The following is a 20,724-nucleotide window of genomic DNA, read 5'->3' as shown; positions in this document are numbered from 1 at the left end:
TGCTGTGTTTATAATCGCTTCAATCACTTCAAAATACTCTGTGGAACACAGCAGTAAGGTTGAAATTCTCTGCTTCTCACTCAGACAGCCATTTCCAATAATGCTAGTTTTTTCAGAAGCTTATAAGTACAGCATGTGAAAGCTAGATGTGAGTCAAAACTAGAAATTCTAATCTGACTGTTTGCATGTGTTTGTTTTTTTTCAGGTAGTTAAGTCTGAAATCTGTGGACCCATTTTACTGTGTTGGTTTCAGCTCGTATTGAAAACTGGATGGAACCCATTTTTGTGCTCCCAATGCTGGAAATATCAATGGAGTAGGTGATCAAACATGGCAGAAGTTTAAGGTGAGCTGACTGCATGCAAACAAAAAATCAAGCAAACTAACCACAATCTGCCTCTGAATCTAAGCATTAATTCTGTTGTTAGTAACAGCCATAGCCTTTTTAATGTTCTTGCAGGAATGTTTGCAGTATAACTGAGATTAGAATTTCTGATCATGGTGGATTACATTTTGTAGTGCTTCCTTTAGATTCTTTTCCTTCCATGTGACCAGAGCATTGTGCTGAGCAGTTTACTGGGGAAACCATCATATCCACACATTTCTCACCTTGCTGCACTGATCTCTATGGCTATTATAGATGGCCAAAGGCTATCTCAAAAATCAAAGTTTCTCATCTGAATTTAGAACAGTTTGGTAAATTCAAAGAGGAAAAACAGGGTTGTCATTTCTGTTAATTCACATCAACACAACAGCAAATTGTGGTGGTTATACCATGAGATTGAGGATGAGGAAATCTGACTCTTAATTTTGTATTTCATTCTCTCATAGTTTGGTCTTGGACAGATCATCTCATTTCTTATGTTGATCTGAAAAATGGAGCTATTCTAGTAACTCATGAGTAAGAAAACTCTGTTACATGTAGACCAGATTTCAAGAGGAGAAAGAAATAAAAGGCTTAGCTAGTCTGTTTTTCCACAGGTTGAATCTCTCTGGTCTGGAAACACCTATGGTCCAGCAGAGATGTCCATTTAACACGGGTATAGTCAAGCTTCCTGCCGTCCCATAACATTTGTTTACAGATACCTGTCCTGGCTCTGAATGTGCTGTTCTGTTGTTTAGCTCTTATTTATCCTTAAATGTCCTATAATAGAAGACACTTCTAAGGTAAGCAGCAAAGTGCTGACAACTCTGCTAAACAATATTGACCTCCTGTGGTTTCGCAAATTCTCAGGTTTGACACCGATCAGGCCCTGAGGGTTCTAGGCTAGAGAGTTTAAACCTGTATCAACAGTACCTACAGCAAAAATGGTAGAAGCATGTACTATCGAAGTAAAGATCCTACATTTTCTCCTTGTTGATGTGGGTAATTAGTGCAAGGTGGGAAATGTCACATTGAACTTTTGTAAGAGTTGTGTCCATAACAAGCATTTATCTAATTGGTTAGAATGCGTATTCATAATCCCAAATGAATAAAATTAATCTACAGAGAAAATTATAGAGCCAAGTGGGCAAAATAATATATTTGGAAAAAGGGCTGTAAGGCGGACTGGCAAAATTTGTTTTATATGAGGCATCAACCGTGGTTTTATATATTGTGTTGTTTCATGGTTTGGGTCAAATTGGTGACTTTCTCCTATACAAAATCAGAACTCCTATCTCATTTCAAAATCATGTGTTACAATGTTTCATATTTCACTGTGGTAGTATACACAATAGTGTTCTGGTGTTTTGTTGTGTTTTTTTAATCTCCTTAGGTAATGCCGATTCTTTTATATGATTATTCTGATCACAATCTGGGTTCACTGTGTTTTTTTATCACAATGTGATGTTACATTGAATCCACTGCAGGCAGTTTGTCACAGATTTTCACTGATCATGTACATAAGATTGTTTTCTGGACAGCAATGTTGCATACGGTATTTGTCACTCATGGAATGTGGTATGACAAGGATGGCCTGCTAGAGACTGCTGCCTGTATATAAACTTTGGATGCCTAAACAGTTACATAATTATTATACAGTTTCAGTCTTGGAATTGGTAAGACTGAGAAATAAAATGTCTATTTTTAATGAATCCAGAATGTAACAGTGTGTGTTGTATCAATAATGCTGAGGGTTCAATTACAAGGTTGCCCCATTCTGATATGTACTCTTCTATAAATGTTTGCAACACTTTTTTTTTCCAGTTCTTCATGATATGGGGTGGCCCATGCATAGAGGCAGACTTGGCAGTTGCCTAGAGCGCTGCATTAAACGGTGCGCCCAATGGCGATGCACCGCCATTGAGGGCTTTGGATGCGGGGGCACCGATCGCGCATTCCGCCTAGGGCTCCAGTTGCCAGCAGCTTGTCGTGGAGGCGCTGATTGCACATTCCACCTGGGGCACCAGTTGCCGGCAGCTCGTCTCGGACCGCCCCTGCTCATGATACAATCCAAGGTGCAAAGCAGAAAAGTAAACATGAGTGAAGGGGACTTTAGAAACCTGAAATCATCTGTTGCACCTTTCTAACACTCCAAGTCAATAATATCGATGCAGTTGTCTCAGTGAAGCACTTTGCAAATGCCAAGAAAACCCCCCAAAAAGGAAATTAATGGATATTGAAGGAGATGATTCAAAGATAATTCACTTCCATTAGATCACACAGTTTTATTAAAGCTATGGTAAATTTCCCCTGAAACACTTCTCTTATCAAAGTGCAACATCTAATCAGACTATACTGGGAGGAGGCAGAGAAATCACACAGTTCATTTAAATAGCCAGTTTTTTAATGGAAGGGGGGAAAGTCATTGACGTTATTGATTATGTAGGATTACTACTTCAGCAAAATAAAATTACTCAAAGAATAGCTGCTGAAGCTATAAGTTTAGATTTTTTTTCCCCCCTCATTTGCTCCCATCTTTATACTGCTTGTGCCAAATCCTTCAATGGTATTGTGAGAACTAATTTATTTATGTAGCTGTTATTTGAAAATATATGAGATTGTAAGAACTTGCAGATCAAAAGGAATATCTTAGTGATGAGCAAACCTCTGGACTGCGTGAGATTCAGTTTAGTTGAAATGAACACTTAGTATTTTTGGTGCTTTTAAAATCTGATCTGAGTATTTGTACTGAAATAGGTATGGAGAAACTTCAAGAGTTTTAGTCTAGGTTTTGGTATGATCAGCATCCAAAAGAAAAAAGATAAGTATGATATTCTTTCCACTTAAATTTGGACATGACATTTTTTAGATATATATATACACAGCAATTGTTTGAGTTCAGCAGCACAAGCCTTGGCAGTACTCGTTTCAGATATGGGAGACCCATTTCATTTCCTGCCTATCACCGAAAGGTGGGAAAGGGGAGACCCCTTGGTCCCAATCCTACCTCTTGGGAGCATGCTCAGACTACTGACCTATGGGCTATGCTGATGTGGGTCTGTCTGTCTCCTGTTAAGCTGCTTCACAAGATAAATACTGTAACAGTGATTGCTACAAGAGGACTAAGCCCTTGATTTCCCACTTCTTAACCAGGATATTAGTCTCTTTCGCTTGCCCGTCTTTCCCCATATGTGCTCTGACTGTTCCACAATGGATAAATACTTAACTAGACAACTGGCCAAAGAGGAAATGAGAGCAAAACAGTGATTAAGGTATCTTGGGACTCAAGGCCCAGCTTCCCCTGCTCCGACCACCTTTTTGTAGTTCACCCACAGTGGAATTCATTAGTAGGAGAGAATGAGGGAGCCAAATACCAGCATATCTTTTTTTGGTTCTGTGGCATTATTCTAGAAGAAATCTGATCTGCGGCTATATGGAATGTTTATGTTGGTCAGTTGTGGACAGAAAGACACATACGGTGAATGAACTAAAACTTCATTGTGTTCATTGAAGTGCACAGTGACGATGATAAATTACTTTCTTTTCACCGTAAAAACATCTTTTTAATGGGATTTATTCAAAGTTGGCTGAACCTTTAAATGTAAACAAAGGTATGCACTTAGTGTCTTTTGGTTTTTTTTTTTTTTTTTTGACAGTTTTGCATTTCAAGTATCAGAGGGGTAGCCGTGTTAGTCTGAATCTGCAAATGCGGCGAGGAGTCCTGTGGCTCCTTATAGACTAACTGAAGTGTTGGAGCTTTCGTGGGCAAAGACCCACTTCGTCAGATGCATGTCAAGGAATCTGTAACCTTTTTAGTAAGACCAGTCCAAAAAACTCACCACAGCCCCCTGTATTTAAATCACCACTGCAGGAAGGCTGAGCAGTTCTTGTCTTCTGAGTGGTTACTTATCCTTAATACAATGTGATGGTTCAGCAGTGAGGTGCCTTGCCCTCTGGGTCTGTGGAGAGCTAGTCAACCTCACTCCATCTCTCAGGACACTGATGATTATGGGGAATTAGCAGTGCAGCAAGAGTCTGCAGCTTGAGCCTGTAATCGGGGGCCAAGCAAAAAATACTGTTCTGTAGCCTGGACTCTTGGGCAAGGCAGTGAGTTTATGACTCAGGTTGGGGTTCCGGGCTGAGCAGCAAGTGAAGATAAGTAGCCCAGGCCCACAGGTGTGGTGAGGTACAAAGGTGTGTGGCTCAGGCCTGCATTCAAGATTGAGTAACAAAAGGTGGTGGGTTAACCCTGTGAGGCCTGTGGTCAGGGTCAAGTAGCAAAGGACTAGGACATCGTGGTTCTGGCAGATGGCTGACAAGAACTGGCTCCTTAGCTTCAAGAGGGAAGGACTGCAACCTCATGTGTCAGGGTAGTGCAGGTCCACCCACTGCATTCTGCTTTGGCCCAGGGCTCTACTGATGGCAAGCGGGATTTGACACTCGGTCAGGGACACTGACTGCAACATGCTGACCTATGCTGCAGTCAGACTAGGGTCAGCTGCCCTGAGAGCACTTCCTCCTCAGATTTGAACCTGGTCCTGTGGAAGGTTGTCCAGATAGTACTGGCAACAACTTCACTGTCAGGTTGGCATATGGCTCTTACTACTGTGATCAGTCCTCAGCTCCCCAGAGGCAAGCAGGATGCTGCCACCCAACTGAGCTTTTACGCCTGCCTTTTATACTTTCTGCCCTGCCCACTGACTTCCAATAGGAGAGGTGGGTATGGCTTGCCTCTTCCCATTCTGGGGGATGCCACTCTGTCTATTTAGTCTTAATTTAAATGTCATTTGTGTAGTGATAGAGCCAAATCCATGCCCACTTTCCATATGTGGAGCCTTCAGATAGTTCCCAAATTTGCTGGACTTCACCATCGCAGATTGCTCCCATAGATTCTCCCAAGGTGGCTGAGCTGTCGCTAAATGCAGATGGGGACACAACCCTCTCCAAAGGCAAAATCTAACTCCTGGTTTATATGTCAGGCCATTAGTGACATGAAAGAATATTGTAGAGGATGAGACTTACCGGATGCATAGCCTAAGACCATGTCTGACAACTCAAATTTGCACCTGCCCTTTTTTCTACCCTATCATCTTGATGTAAGAATGGCCATACTAGGTCAGGCTAACAGCATCTTGAGCCCAGTATCCTCTTTCTCTGATGGGGACCACTGCCAGATGCTTAAAAGAATGTGTATGGAACAGGACAATTTGAGTGATCCATATGGCCCCATCTTCTGGTAGTCATGAGGTTGCATCCCTGACCATTTTGGCTGCTAATCACCGATAGTACAATTGTCTGTGAACTCTACCCTAATTCACTTTGGAACTCAGTTATGTCCTTCACATCATCTCTTGGTGATGAGTTGCAAAATTTGATCCTGCAGTGTCAAATATTTCCTTGTTTTTTAAACCTGCCATCTTACTCTTGTCTTATGAGGTGTAAATAACACTTTCTTATTCACTTTCTCCATGCCATTCATGATTTTATAAATCTCTTACAGCCCCCTTTATAATCTTTTTTTTTTCTAGGATGAACAGTCCAGTCTTATACTTTCTTCACATGGCTTCTGCTCTGTATTCCTAATACATTTGTTGCCCTACTCTATGCTTTTTCCAATTCTAATATTTCTTCTCATATAGGATTACCAGAATTGCACATAGTATTTAAGGTGTGCCCTGGATTTAGATAGGAGTCTTTTGGAAAAGGATAAGAGAAAATATAATGCTACTAACAGTTTTTTGACTGTTGCTGTAATTGAGTGGGTGTTCCCAGAGAACTATCCATAAGAATTGGTGGAGAACCAATGTCCCCAGAGGCCAGGGTAGTGTGTTTAGGAAAAATTGATTAGTTTAGCCTAAGTACTAATTTTACATGCTAATTTTTAGCCAGTTTTGCAGCACAAGATATTTTGGTTGTTTAATTTCACATTGGGATACACAGCCAGCAACAGCATGCTGAGCTATGGCTTCAACAAAGCGTGTGTGTGCATTCAGCTGAGCTGCAAATAAATATGATTTGCAAAATTACTGCAAAAACTGTTAATGAATTTGTAGTATTCAAAACTTCTACAAGTTCTCTTCAGTGGCAAGTTAGTTGCTTGCAATGCTAGTTATCCAGAAACCTATCAGAGTAGCCTGGTTTTGTTCTATGGAACTGCTCATGGAAGGTACTGGACTCGCAGCCTTGGCAACTGAAGTCCTCTCTGAATTCACACAACAAATAACATGGATGAAATTCTTTACCTCAGTCCTGCTGCCAGTGTGCTTGACTCGGACCTTTAGGGTAAGAAGTTGATTGCATTTTCCATTGAATCCTTGACTATTCTTGTGAGACTGAAAAATGATCAGTGCCATTAGCTGCTGTATATTTTGTTGATGGGGGCATATGTCCTGTAGAAATGGAATTCCCAGGTCATGTCCCCTACATTATGGTTTATATTTCATATTTTTTTCCTTTGTATGTTTTTCTTTCTCAAGGACTCTTTATATGCAATAGGGACAGATTTTTCAAAGGTGAACCAAAATTACTGAGCACATGCACTCAATATTCAAGCACTTAAAACAGTGCTTGCTTTAATGTTAAGTCATTTATGACCTGAGAGATGAAGCTGCACTCTTGTTGGAACATAACAAATCACTTCTCACAACTTTGAAAATGTTTAGCTAATGTCTCAGGCCCATTGTTTACCCAGATAGAAATTAACCAGCCTCAAAGACATAAAATATTCCACCAAATTTAAAGGCAATGTAGCCCCACTTGGGATAGGGCGTACTCCATAGCCAGGACAACCTTGTTCCAAAATATCTGTAGGATGAAGAATAGAAATGCTGAAGGACAAGAAATTGGGGGAACCACAAGACACAAGGGTTTTTTTTTTTTTGGTTCCTCTCTGTGTATGTGTGTGGTGTGTGTTTGTTTTAAGGTAAGGAACTTTTTGATAGGGGAAGGGTTTTTGTGTTTGAAAAGGTTTTACACTCTCTCTCCCCTTGTTTGGCCTCTCACAATGAACAGATGCGTATGGCATGTTTCTCATTTTTTCCACATCATGAAACATAACTGATACTCAGCACAGAAAATAACACCCCAATAATGCACACAAACATCTTGGAAAGTTGTAAATTCTTTCAAATGCCATGTTCCAAACATTAATCTAAAATTGCCATATCCAAAATGATGACATTAGTTACACAATTACTCAAGATGGCATAGTATAAAATCAACATGGTTATTTTTCTACGTACATACAGGTACTGCATTTCTCTTCTAACAGAAAAGAGATGGTATTCAAGTGAAATAAAAACAACAATCCTTTGTGCAGTATGGACATAGAACAGAACTTGTAACTTACAGACTGAGAAATCTGGCCTGTGTATAGCATCTGCTGAAAACTTAACATCAAATAGATTGCTGAGTATATAAATTATTATCCTTTCTCTCATGGGGAGTACCACAGCAGCTTACTAACAATTGAGCTTAACTGCTGGGTTTTTTGCCACTGGGAAGCATCAGGTCCAATAACTGATTCCATAATTACTTTGGCATTGGAGCAAACTTTTCTAGAAATTGGCCTAATCATTATCTTATTTTACAGAAATATTTGATGGTCCCAAATGAACCAATCTACACCTTCCAAATATGCACTTCCTGTTTCCAGCTTACTTGGTACGTTTTTGTCTCCCCTTTGATGTGCAGCAAAGACACTGGGCTTCATTCTAATGCGAGACGCAAACAGACTCAGCTGTGTGTGCGTACAGTGTCTGATGTGATATGGTATCATATAGCAACAATAAATAATACTATCACTCTTTTCATCAAAATATTTACAAACTGCTCTAGTACAGAGCCCCTGAGGTCTCTCCGGTATAGGCAAGAATATCTGGTCTTTCACATTCTCTTTGAATGATAATGTGCCATCAATCAGACCTGTGACAATTTTACATGTTGGGAACGAAATAACTACACGTTTTTTGAGGTTAAGGTTGCACCATGAGCAGAGAGTTTTCAGTTTTATGATTAACATCTTTTACCAATAAAAGAGCTACTTTGGCCTGATTAAAAAATTCTGAAAAACCCAGTGGTCCCATCTCTTGATGTAGATAATGGCATTCCATTGCTCTTATAATAGAGAAGAAACTCCTGCTTCAGATATTATGTGAAAATTCATTTAATATCTATTATGAACATTTTCATATAAGAACATTTTCATATAAGAACATTTTCATATAAGAACTGCCATACTGGGTCAGACCAAAGGTCCATCTAGCCCATTATTCTGTTTTCCAACAGTGGCCGATAGCAGATGCCTCAGAAGGAGGGATCATAACAAGTAATCCTCACATGTTCACCCACTTCCAGAGAAACAGAGGCTAGGGACACCATTCCTACCCATCCTGGCTAACAGTCATTGATGGACCAAACTGAACCACCATGAATCGATCTAGCTCATTTTTGAACCCCGTTAAAGTTCTAGCCTTCACTGCATCCTCTGGCAAGGAGTTCCACAGGTTAACTGTGCACTTTTTATACATACACTTATAGGATTTGCCATCAGAGTAATCTTAGTGAAAACTGATGATTTCCTATGTAACAATAATGAAAGTTCAACTCTCTGTAATTTTTAACTAGCTGACTGTTTCTAATAAACACTCATTATGTCAATATTCAAATAGACTTCAGTCTTTTCAATGTTCTGGTGGCTTTCAGCTGTCATTGTCTCTTCTAATCTGCACTCATGATACTGAATGGAGGCATGGAGGAGAACTCACTGGCTGCCTTTCAGTGTCAATAAATCTTGATGCTAGCATCTTAAGGAAAACCACCACAGGAATTGGCAAAGCTGATATTTCTCCCTTTGTGTGTGTGTGTGTGTGTGTTTTTCCTATCATTTTAAAAACAATGAGTAGTCCTGTAGCACCTTAGAGCCTAGCAAATTGTAGTATCCTGAGTTTTTGTGGGCAAAACCTACTTCAGATGGAATGATCTTGAAGTTTTCTCCATGAAAACGTATGAAACTTTGTATAAAATATATAATTTGTTAGCCTATAAGGTGCCACAGGACTACTCATTGTTTATAAAGTTACAAACTTACACAGCTACCCCTCTGAGGGTATGTTGACATTACAGTGCTAATTTGAACTAACTTAGTTCGAATTAGTTAATTCGAACTAAGCTAATTCAAACTAACGCAACCAGACAAAAAAACTAGTTCGAATTAGTGTTTTGCTAATTCGAACTAGCATGTCCACACAGAGTGGACCCTGAACCGGGGTTAAGGATGGCCGGAAGCAGTGCCAGCAGGGCATCAGATGAGGACTTAGCGCGTGGAGCTGCTGTCTCAGGCTAGTCGAGGGCTGCGCTTAAAGGGACCCGACCCCCACCCAGGACAGACAATTCTCAGGGGTGCCCCACTTGCAAAGCAGTCCTGGCTTGGATTGCCCGGAGTACCCACACTGGGCACATCACAGCACTCGGCCATCAGACTGGCTGCACTTGCCGCAGGCTGCCATCTGTGGAGAGGGGGCAATTGGGGGGCTGCAGGAGAGGTTCCACGCCCAGAAGCCTGCAGAGCCAGCCCAGTCCTCCCCATCGGGAGCTCATACCCCATTCCTCCCTCACCTCCTTCCACTTACTCCTCCCTAGCCCCCCTTCCTGATGTACAAAATAAAGGACAATTGTGTTCAAAAATAGAATCTCTCTTTATTGAACAAAACTGGGGGAGACTGAGAAAAGGAGGTGGGAGAGGGAAAGAAAAAGGGTGGGAGAGGGGAGGGCAACTAAAATGATCAGGGGTTTGGAACGGGTCCCATATGAAGAGAGGCTAAAGAGACTGGGACTTTTCAGTTTAGAAAAGAGGAGATGGAGGGGGGATATGATAGAGGTCTATAAAAGCATGAGTGGGGTGGAGAGGGTACATACAGAAAAGTTCATTAGTTCCCGTAATAGAAGGACTAGAAGACACCAAAGGAAAGGAATGGGTAGCAGGCTTCAAACTAATAACAGAAAGTTGTTCTTCACAAAGCAAGTAGTCAACCTGTGGAACTCCTTGCTGCAGGAGGCTGTGAAGGCTAGAACTAGAACAGAGTTTAAAGAGAAGTGAGATCAATTCATGGAGGTTGGGTCCATGGAGTGGTATTAGCCAGGGGGTAGGAGTGGTGTCCCTGCCCGAAGTTTGTGGAAGGCTGGAGAGGGATGGCACGAGACAAATGGCTTGGTCACTGTCTTTGGTCCATCCCCTCCAGGGTCCCTAGGGTTGGCCGCTGTCAGCAGACAGGCTACTGGGCTAGATGGACCTTTGGTCTGACCCAGTACGGCCATTCTAAGCTCAGGGCTCAGGGTCAGGGGTCTCAGTGGACCACCTTGATTTTCATGCAAACCTGCTCCTGGGTGGCCAGGCTGGCAGCTCTCCTGCCCTAGACGGCCACTTTCCTGTGCCTAGTGCGGAGGTCGTGGACGAGGTCCACGATGTCTGCACTGGACCAGGCGGGCGCCTGCCTCTTGCGGTCCTGGGCAAGCTCCCGGGAGCCGCCAGCCTGGTCCCGGGAAGAGGGGGAGGGCTGGGGGGCATCGGGTGGGTGGCTCGAGCCGTGCCAGGTGCAGGGTCTGCTGGCTGGGTGCTGGCAGGCTTGCACCTGGCACGGGCATCATAGCCGGTCCGGGGCCGGGAGGGGGGCAATAGAGTTTCTCTGGTGTTGGCCAGAGTGGCCACCAGGGAAAGCTGGGGAGGACTAGCCTCCCACTAGTTCGAATTAAGGGGCTACACACCCCTTAATTCGAACTAGTAAGTTCGAACTAGGCTTAGTCCTCTTACAATGAGGTTCACCTCGTTCGAACTAAGCGCTCCACTAGTTCGAATTAAGTTTGAACTAGCGGAGCACTAGTGTAGCGCCTATCAAAGTTAATTCGAACTAACGTCTGTTAGTTTGAATTAACTTTGTAGTGTAGACATACCCAGAGATTTTTCCTGAAATTTGGAACACCTGTATTCAATTTGTTTGCATCTCCAGGTGCTGTTGGATGATCATATAGAAGCAGAGGCCAGAAATGTTTTTTATCCTCTATATACCTGTCCAGAAATCTGAAATCATTTCTTTCTGATACAGGGACCTTGTTACTATAATCCAGGTCTTTATCTCCTCAGGACTGGTCTTCTGCAGTGCACTTCACAGAGAAATATTCTTTAGGGCAATCCAGAAACTTAATCCTCATCATCAACAATCACAAGCTCAACGCCTGTTGGTGCCCAATGCCTCCATCACTCTTTCCTTCCATCTTTCCCTGTCCAGCAAGGAGTAGCTTAGTTTCTGTAGACTAGCTCTGCACCAACCTACTATGTCATCTACTCATTCTCTGAGGGGTCTGCCTCTCCTATTCAGACAATCCATTTTGCCAGATACCAGGGTCTTAACTTTTCGCTCATTCGTTCTGCAGATATGCCCGTTGTATAACCTTCTGCAGTAGGTTCTCTTTCGGTTGTATCTTCCTATATAATTCCTCGTTGGTGACCTTCCATATCCATCCCATTCTCAGGATCTTTCTATAACATGTTACAGTCTATTGGTGTTTCTTGGTGGCAGTAGATGTTTGCAGTGCTCCATAGTTTACACATTGAATTTATGGTGCTGAATTTGATCTATAAAGCCGTAAATGGGTGGTCCTTTTATCATGAGACATGATAATCTTTGTATCATATTGAAACAGTTGAAATAGGTAAAGACATTTGAGCTGCTTACACAATCTAAAATTGAGTAGGATTGGTAGTAGAGCATTCATTTTGAAGTGCCTTGAGTGCTGCTATAGGTTTTCCCTGAGGTAGGAAATATACACAAGTCTGTCCACCTTCAGATTATGCTACAATGCATCTCTATGTACACTGTTGCAGATGAGGTGGGGGGGGGGGGGGCTTCTGAGATTAATCAAATATTGTGGTGCTGTAAGATTTAATTTTGCTTTCATAATTTCAGGAAAAAGGACTAGGAGACTTTCTAGCTACGTCTACTTTTAAAATCTAATAGTAATCGCCACCTTGCTCTTGCTAATACTGAACTGGAAACAATTTTCTCTGCCACTCCCCCAACTACATCTTTCTGGATTAATAAACAGATGACTGAGCATGAGAAAAAAACAAAAATATATGATTTCTACCATATCTTCCTTTTCTCTTGAGTAGTGTATATTTACCATAATTACCAGCAGGTATCATGGGCCTCTGGCAGTATTCACTGTTCTAAAATCAGTCCCCAGCAGGCCTGAAAAACTCCTGACACACTGTCATAGTATTGATAAAGAATGTCATGTGAGATCTTAAAGGAAAACCAGGATCACGTGAATCTACATAATCACTGTGTGATGTGGGCATGGATATTTAAAAAGCTGGTATATGTACCAAATGCATTTGTTGTTCTCTGTTGCTTATGTAAATTAAATATTGTAGGCCAACAATAGAATGCAAATTTGCTTATGTAGTAAACAAACTAAACCACAGAGGGTTGTCCTATCTCTGCAGGCAGGTGAGGGGGCAGAAAGGGTGATCAGCTTTGAAGAATATAAGTAGAATCTGAGGAGGTCCTTCATTATCCATTCACTGAAGAATCCCCTTGAAGAGAAGTTTGACTGGATGGCCAGCTACATTGTAATGACATTTAAAAAAAAGGATACTTAGGGATGCACAGAGATGGTGGAGTGCTGTGCTGGAGGACGGAGGGCTCGAGACATAACTGGCAGGCAGGAGAAAAGGTGCACCACCAGCCCTAAGCTCCCTTATCCCAAACTCCCTCCCAAAGCATGCACCCTGAACCTACTCCTGCACCCCAACTGCCTGCCCCAGGCTCAGCTCAGAGCCCCTCTCACACTCCAAATTCCTGAGCCCAAGACCAGAACCTGTGGTCCAACTCTCTGCCCCTGCCTGATGGAAAGGAGGGGGGATGGGGAAGGTGAATCTTACATTGCACTTAAATTCAAAAAGTGATCTGTGCTTAAAAAGGCTGGAGACCACTGAGTTACAGACTAACTCAGCTATACCTCTTGGTTTCCCTGATAGCCCTGCAAAAGTCTGAAGTCTATGGGGAAACCTTTATTGAATAGGTAATACAACCACTGATAAATATACACCAAGGCTCCATTTTATTGTTTTGTTTTATACATAACTATTCCGGTTTTTGTGATCATAACTCGCTATCTCTTAAATCTTAGCCTTTGATACTCTTTTATTTATAGTGAGCACCATGATCTTAGTTCTGTTAGATTGGAATTGACCCTACATTAAATCAAACAAGTTGGTGTATGTGCTGTCTCTTAGAAACCGCTTACTGTTATATGTGTGTGAGCAACAAGTGCTGAATATTACAGGGAAAGGTTTCAAGGAGGTTTGGAGTCTTCAGGTTAGCAATTGGTATGCTCCAAAATAAGAATAGGCAAAGTCCTGAGCAGATTATTTGTGGGGCTTCTAAACTGGTAGTGTGCTATGATTGTGCTAACAGGACATTCAGTAAAACCATTTGAAAAGTCTTACTACAGCGTGACAAAGTTACCACAGTGGCATTTTGTGTAGGGGTACCAAGGACTGCAAAATGCCTCACGACTATCTTACCATAAGGAAACCGTATCTTTTTTGCCGGTTGTGGGATTAGCTCCCTGAAACTGTCATCCTCTGGCAACTCAAACACTACCTTCTAGGTCTGTGCAGGTTAGCAACAGGCATAAACCCACCCTCAAATCCTCCGAGCATCCTTCTGAAGTGCTCAGCCCCATTTCCATGGAACACTCACAGAAATCTCAGATTTGTTATTCCCAAAGGAATAGCGCACATCAGCTTTTAAGTCTCAACTTGGGATCACCAGTCAACTTGCAAGAATAGGCTTAAGTAATCAGAACAGAGATTGGAGTGATAATTGGAATGTGGGGGTGCTGGTGGTTATAACATCCTTTCTAAAGTCAAACCTTGACTAATGAGGCATTTCCCTGTCTCCTTTACCCCCTAAGTCCTTTTCCTAGCATTTTCAACCAGAATAGCTGAGACCCCTTCTGCATAGATTACACCCTGTGGTGGCTTGCTTTGAGCTCCAGTTAGTCTTTTAGCATACGGCTACACAGCAGATGAAATAACCTAGTCGGCATCTACATTACAAGTAGTTACTTTGACATGTCAAAATAATGGTGAGCTAGAGGACTTCTTTCTTGGATTCCTGTAATCCTCACTTTAAAAGGAGTAAGGGAAGTTAGAGGAAGAGTGCTCTACCTCGGACTTCCTGCTGTGTAGACAGCTTATTTCGGCTTTTGGCGGTATTTTAACTTAAGCTACACAATTGACGTACCTGAAGTCATTTGGACATTAGAAAAAACTTTGTCAGGGTGGTTAAACACTGGAATAAGTTGCCTAGGGAGGTTGTGGAATGTCCATCTCTGGAGATATTTAAAAGCAGGTTCGTTAGATATCTATAAGGGATGGTCTAGATGGTCCTGCCATGAGGGCAGGGGATTAGACTCAATGACATCTTGAGGTCCCTTCCCGTTCTAGTGCTCTATTATTCTAAGTAGCTCATTTCGGCTTTAGACCCACTGTGTAGATGTGCCTTTTGTGTGTGAGGACATCTGCATACCCCATGTAGTTTCAAAAGTTGATTGCCTTACTCCTAAACAGGAAAACTCCTGCTGTTTAGTTTTTCTTTCCCCTTTAGCCTCCACAATGTACTGATTTAGAGCTTTGCTCAAACTGTGCAAGGGTTTTAACTGTGAAAACTATACAGTTGTCAATTTGCATATGGCCAGCTACCATGAGAGAACCCCATCAGGAATGGGAAAAGATGCTTATGTGGATCATCTTTTGGTGACTTGCCTTGACTCAGACCTAAATAATGTGATATTATCTTCACATAGGTATGGATGCAAAATCTCTCAAAGATCATAATCAGTGTGACACATGTCAGTAGAGACCTTCAAAGACTATCTTTGGTCTAGTAAGAACATAGAACATAAGAATGGACATACTGGGTCAGACCAAAGGTCCATCTAGCCCAGTATCCTGTCCTCCAACAGTGGCCAGTACCAAATGCCCCAGAAGGAGGGTTCATAACAGGTAATCCTCAAGCTATCCCTACTCTTTCACCCACCTCCAGAGAAACAGAAGCTAGGGACACAATTCCTACCCCTCCTAGCTAATAGCCATTGACAGACCTAACCTCCATGAATGTATCTAGCTCTTTTTTGAACCCATTAAATTTCTAGTCTTCACCTCATCCTCTGGCAAGTTGTTCCACAGGTTGACTATGTCCTGAATGAAGAAAAACTTCCTTTTGTTTCTTTTAAACCTGCTGCCTATTAATTTCATTTCATGACCCCCAGTTCTTATATTGTGGGAATAAGTGTATAACTTTTCCTTATTCAGAACTGGTGTCCAGATTCAGCTGCGGTTGAAACTGATCAGTTTCAGCAGCAGCTGACGCCAGTTCCGACTTACATACAGATTCAACTTAAGAAACCCAGGCGTCCCCAAGTCAGCTGCTGCTGAAACTGATCAGCGGCTGATTCCAGGAAGCCTGGGGCAGAGCAATTCTGCCTCGGGCTTCCTGTAGTCAGCCGCTGGTCAGTTTCAGCAGCGGCTGACTTGGGGACGCCTGGGGCAGAGCACCTGGGGTGCTGCTGGGTTGCTCCAGTAGTGCGGCTCCTCGGCGCTACTGGAGCAACCCAGCAGCACCCCAGCTGCTCTGCCCCAGGCGTCCTGATTCAGCCGTTGCTGAAACTGACCAGCAGCGGCTGAATCAGGACGCCTGGGGCAGAACAGCTGGGGTGCTGCCGGGTTGGTCCGGAGCGGCGCTGCAGGACCAACCCGGCAGCCCCCAGCTGCTCTACCCCAGGGGTAGGCAAGAAAAGCCTGGTCTGCTGGGGAGGGCACCAGCTGCACCCCCCCCCCCCCAGCAGACCAGGGAGACGGGGGTGGCAGGACCGCCCAAGTCCTCCACGGCTTTGCTCCATCTCCCTGGTCTGATGACCTGGGAGATGCGGAGCAAAGCCGCAGAGCATGCGGGCAGCGGGACAGTCCAGGTGCGCCACGGCTGTCCCACTGCTGGCGAGCTCCGAGGCTTTGCTCCCCGTCTCCCTGCAGACCAGGGAGATGGGGAGCAGCTTTCCTTGCCCCGGAGGATGGGGGCAGCGGACCGCGGCATATCTGGGCGTCCCGCCACTCCCGTCCTCCGGGGCGAGAAAAGCCCCGTTCGTAACTGCGGATCCGACATAAGTCGGATCCGCATAACTTGGGGACTGCCTGTATTTCTAAGCAGTCCAGTTATATTTACCTCTTGAACCAGATCTTGTGCTCTACTTAGGACTAAATCAAGAATAGTCTCTCCCCTTCTGAGTTCTAGAACCAGCTGCTCCAAGAAGCAGTCACTTACTGTATCAAGAAATTTTATCTGTGTCCTGTCCTGAGGTGTTGTGTACCCAGTTGATATGGGGATAATTGAAATCTCACACTATTATTGAGTTTAATTTAATAGCCTCTCTAATCTCCCTTAGCATTTCATAGTCACTATCACTGTCCTAATCGGCTGGTCAATAATATATCCCTACTGCTAAACTCTTATTATTGGAACATGGAATTACTATCCATAGAGATTCTGTGGATCATTTAGGCTCATTTAAGATTTTTGCTTCATTTGATTCTATGGTTTCTTTCACATATAGTGCCACTCCGCCACCAGCATGACCTGTTCTATCTTTCCGATGTGTTTTGTACCCCAGTATGATGTTGTCCCATTGATTGTCCTCATTCCACCAAGTTTCCCTGATGTCTATTATATCAATACTAGCCAATTAGCCCGTCATAAGACTGGATTTTTAGGTCTCTCCTCCACATCTGTCTTCTCTCCTGAGCCTCCCGTCTCTTGCTCCATGTCTCTTTTTCCTCCTCCTCCTACTACTGCCTCCCCCTCTCTCTCAGCTCTCCTCTGCCTCTCTCTCCATCTCTCTCTTTCTCTTCTCACCCTCCTGACTCTCACTCTCTCTCCACTCTCCTCTGTCTCCGTCGGGGATGCACGCTCGTCCAGGTCACCGCCCCGCCCCCTTTTGCCTCCCTCAATGGCGCTCGGCTGACTTCTGTGCCGCTCAGCTGGGCCGCCGTGTGGGAGCAAGTGGCTGTTTGGGCCCCGCACTCCCCATCCCCACGGGTGCTGCATGGCAAGCGTGGGGCCCAAACGGCTGCTTGTGCTCCTTGCTCCCATACAGCAGCCTGGCTGAGCAGTGCAGAAGTCAGCCAAGCACCATGGCAGGAGGCAACAACGCAGCCCAGAGGGAACAGCCAGCGTTTCAGCGTTAGTCACAGACATTGGGCTACTATATATATGATCCTCCTTTAAAACTAGGCACTCTAGTTCATCCATTTCATTATTTAGACTTCTAGCTTTTGTGTATAAGCATTTTAACAATTTGTCACTATTTATCTGCCTGCCACTTCCTGATGTTACTCTTTTTCATTTGATTGTCTCATCTGATCTGACCCATACTTCCATCCTCTCCTCCTGACTAGAACATAGAGCATCTCTATTAATAGAACTTCCTCTAATAAATGTCTCTGTCCAATCCATGTGCTCCTCTATACCTGTCAACTTCCCCCCAGCCCTTAGTTTAAAAACTTCTCTACAATCTTTTTAATTTTAAGTGCCAACTGTCTGGTTCCATTTTGGTTTTCATGGAGCCCATCTTTCCTGTATAGGCTCCCCTACCCCAAAAGGTTCCATAGTTCCTAATAAAGCTAAACCCCCTCCTCTCTACACCATTGTCTCATCCACACATTGAGACCTCTCTCCTACCCTTCCCTATGTCATTGGTACTTACATGTACCACAACCACCACCAGCTCCTCCCCAGCACTACACATATGTCTATCTAGATGTCTTGAGAGATTTCCCCAACCTTCGCACCAGGCAGGCAAGACACTATAGGGTTCTCCCAGTCATCACAAACCCAGTTATCTGTTCCTAATGATTGAATCCCCCATTAGTAACAGCTGCCTTTTCCTAATGACTGGAGTTCCTTCCCCTGAGAGGTATCCTCAGTTCGAGAGGTAACCATAACATCCTATGGTAGAGGGGTACCAACTTTGGGAATCTTTTCCTCTGCTCCAGTTGAATGTTCTCCTTTCATCCTCCATAAGAGCTCAGGGGCTGTCTGGCTGGAGGTGGGACAGTTCTACCATGTCCTGGAAAGCCTCATCTACATAACTCTCAGCCTCCCTTACCTCCTCCAGTTCAGCCATCCTGGCCTCCAAAGTCTATACGCGGTCTATGAGGGCCAGAAGCTCCTTGTACTGAATGCAAACATATGCCAGCTGCCCTCAGTGCAAGTAATCATACATCCTACATTGAATGCAATAAACAGGATAGCCCCCACTCTGCTGCTGGGCTTCTGCCTGCATTCTCTCTTACAGCTACTTAGGTTATTTATAGGGTTTTTGTTTAAATCAGGCAGTTTTATTTTTAGTTTAAAAATTTTAAAGAATGGCAAGTATACTTCACCCCGTTCAAATTCCCCCTGGAAATTCCCTGTTAGCTGTCCGTGATCGCTTATTAATGGCCTTCTTGATAGCCCTGCCTACTGGCTAAGGCTTGACCAATGTACAGAGGGTTCTAGATTTCAAATCCTCGTTAAGAAGCTCGCAGCTTCTACCTGCTGGCCACAGCACATGGACTTCAAACAAACAGCTCAGCACTTGAATCTCCAAACAAATATAAGCACAGTTTCTTTCAGGCAACTAACAAGTAACCCATAAATAAATAAATAAATACACACACACACACACACACACACACACACACACACACACACACACACGACAGCCACTTACCTCAAGAGTCCTATATTTGCTCTTCTTTCACCTGGAGAACTCCCTCTTGAAACTCCCTGTTAGCTGCCCCTGTTCGCAAAGCTCTATACTCTATATACTATACTCTGGGATTTCTGTAACCCTTCTATACCCCCCATGGCCACTGTCAGTTAGTACTGAAAGGCTTCTGGGTCACTCATAGGTACACTGAGCCATATGCCTTGATTTTTTTCAGGGACTGTCCCAAATTTGAATACTCTGTCCTAGTGCCCAATCAAGTAGTGGAATGTCCAAGAAAGCCCCACCAGACATTTCACTATTTGATGGGGAGGTACCCGCAAAGTGCAGGTACCAGGAATTTCTGGGGGTGAAGCTGAATGGAGGGGAGGGACGGGCATCAGAGGAGAGATGTAATTGAGGTATTAGGAGAGGGAATGGAGGGTTAGCTACAGATGATCAGAGTGGGGCTAGAGGAGGAGTGGACTCGGAAGAGAAGGGCTGGTACAAGGGAGGGGCAGGTCCCCCACAGGGCTGAGGGGAGTGAGAAGGGCAGGAGTCAGGACAGCAGAGGGTGAGGGTGGGGGGCAGCAGCAAGCACCAGGGGAGCAGATGAAGGGAGGGTGGGAGACATGGCAGCAGAGGGAAAAGGGAGAGGTTTAGAAGATATTTATTAATAATGTGGATGCCACAGTGGCACACATCTGAACAAGCCTCAATACTGATGCACAAGACAAAATTCACTCAGCTCATGGGAGGAAATCTTAGAGGGAACACTACCCCCAGCCTCTCCCCCCCCTCCCCCCCCCCCGATAGTCAATGCAATACAAATTAGGTTAATGCAATTGCAGGATAGTTGCTTGAGGGGTTCTATGGAGGCCAAACTCATCCCCATTGGTAGGACGATGGTGGGAGAAGTTCTTAGAGGGGTCACACTATATCCTTTGCTTTTGGTCATGTGTCCATCTTGACCCCAGGAGTACTGCCTTCAGGGGTGAGATTTCTTGTGGCAGGGGTGTGGCTAATGTGTCCCTTATTTTACTTTAGAAAATATGGTGACCATACTCATAGGAAACGTCTAGTTACAGAGAGAACAGAAATCTGCAATTTCTGTGCTGTATTAAAAATGTGACAATCTCTTGCCGTCTGCCTCGGTAATCCACTCAGACATCCAGCATTACTTGTTGGTGTGCTCCTCACTTCCATCCATAGTCATAAAGATTAAGGTTCTTTTTTTAAAAAAAAAATAATTGGGTTGCATTACAGAGTTGACAGGCATTAATCTTCCCCTTCGGCTTGATCTGCTGCTCATCCATCACTACCTGAAGCTGGATAATCAACATGACACATGGGAACAGGATTGCAACACTTTTGAGGTTGCAAGTAACTGTGGTATGAAAGATGTAAGGCCTTTGGTAAAGCTTGATGAAAGCCCGATATGTTCTAAAGTAATTGACTTAATAAATAGTCTGTCTCCCACCAACAGTTAGGCAATTCTGCTAATTTTATCCATCTGGAGGAATATATAGGTCTACACCAAACCTCTGCCACCTTT

At 43.7% G+C, this 20,724-nt stretch overlaps 1 long non-coding RNA gene across 1 annotated transcript in view; it reads left to right on the top strand.

Annotated features, from left to right (window-relative positions):
* LOC142829588 (uncharacterized) overlaps positions 1–20,724 on the top strand; it is a 185,361-nt gene that overhangs the window by 16,385 nt on the left and 148,252 nt on the right. The window contains exon 2 of the long non-coding RNA XR_012904135.1: positions 206–344. This is a non-coding gene — a long non-coding RNA (uncharacterized LOC142829588). The remainder of the gene's footprint in view (positions 1–205; positions 345–20,724) is intronic.

Source organism: Pelodiscus sinensis, chromosome 5 (assembly GCF_049634645.1).
Source record: "Pelodiscus sinensis isolate JC-2024 chromosome 5, ASM4963464v1, whole genome shotgun sequence".
Classification (NCBI taxonomy): domain Eukaryota; kingdom Metazoa; phylum Chordata; order Testudines; family Trionychidae; genus Pelodiscus; species Pelodiscus sinensis.
The sequence above is the reverse complement of the archived record's forward strand: the minus strand, read 5'-3'. Positions and strand labels throughout refer to the sequence as shown.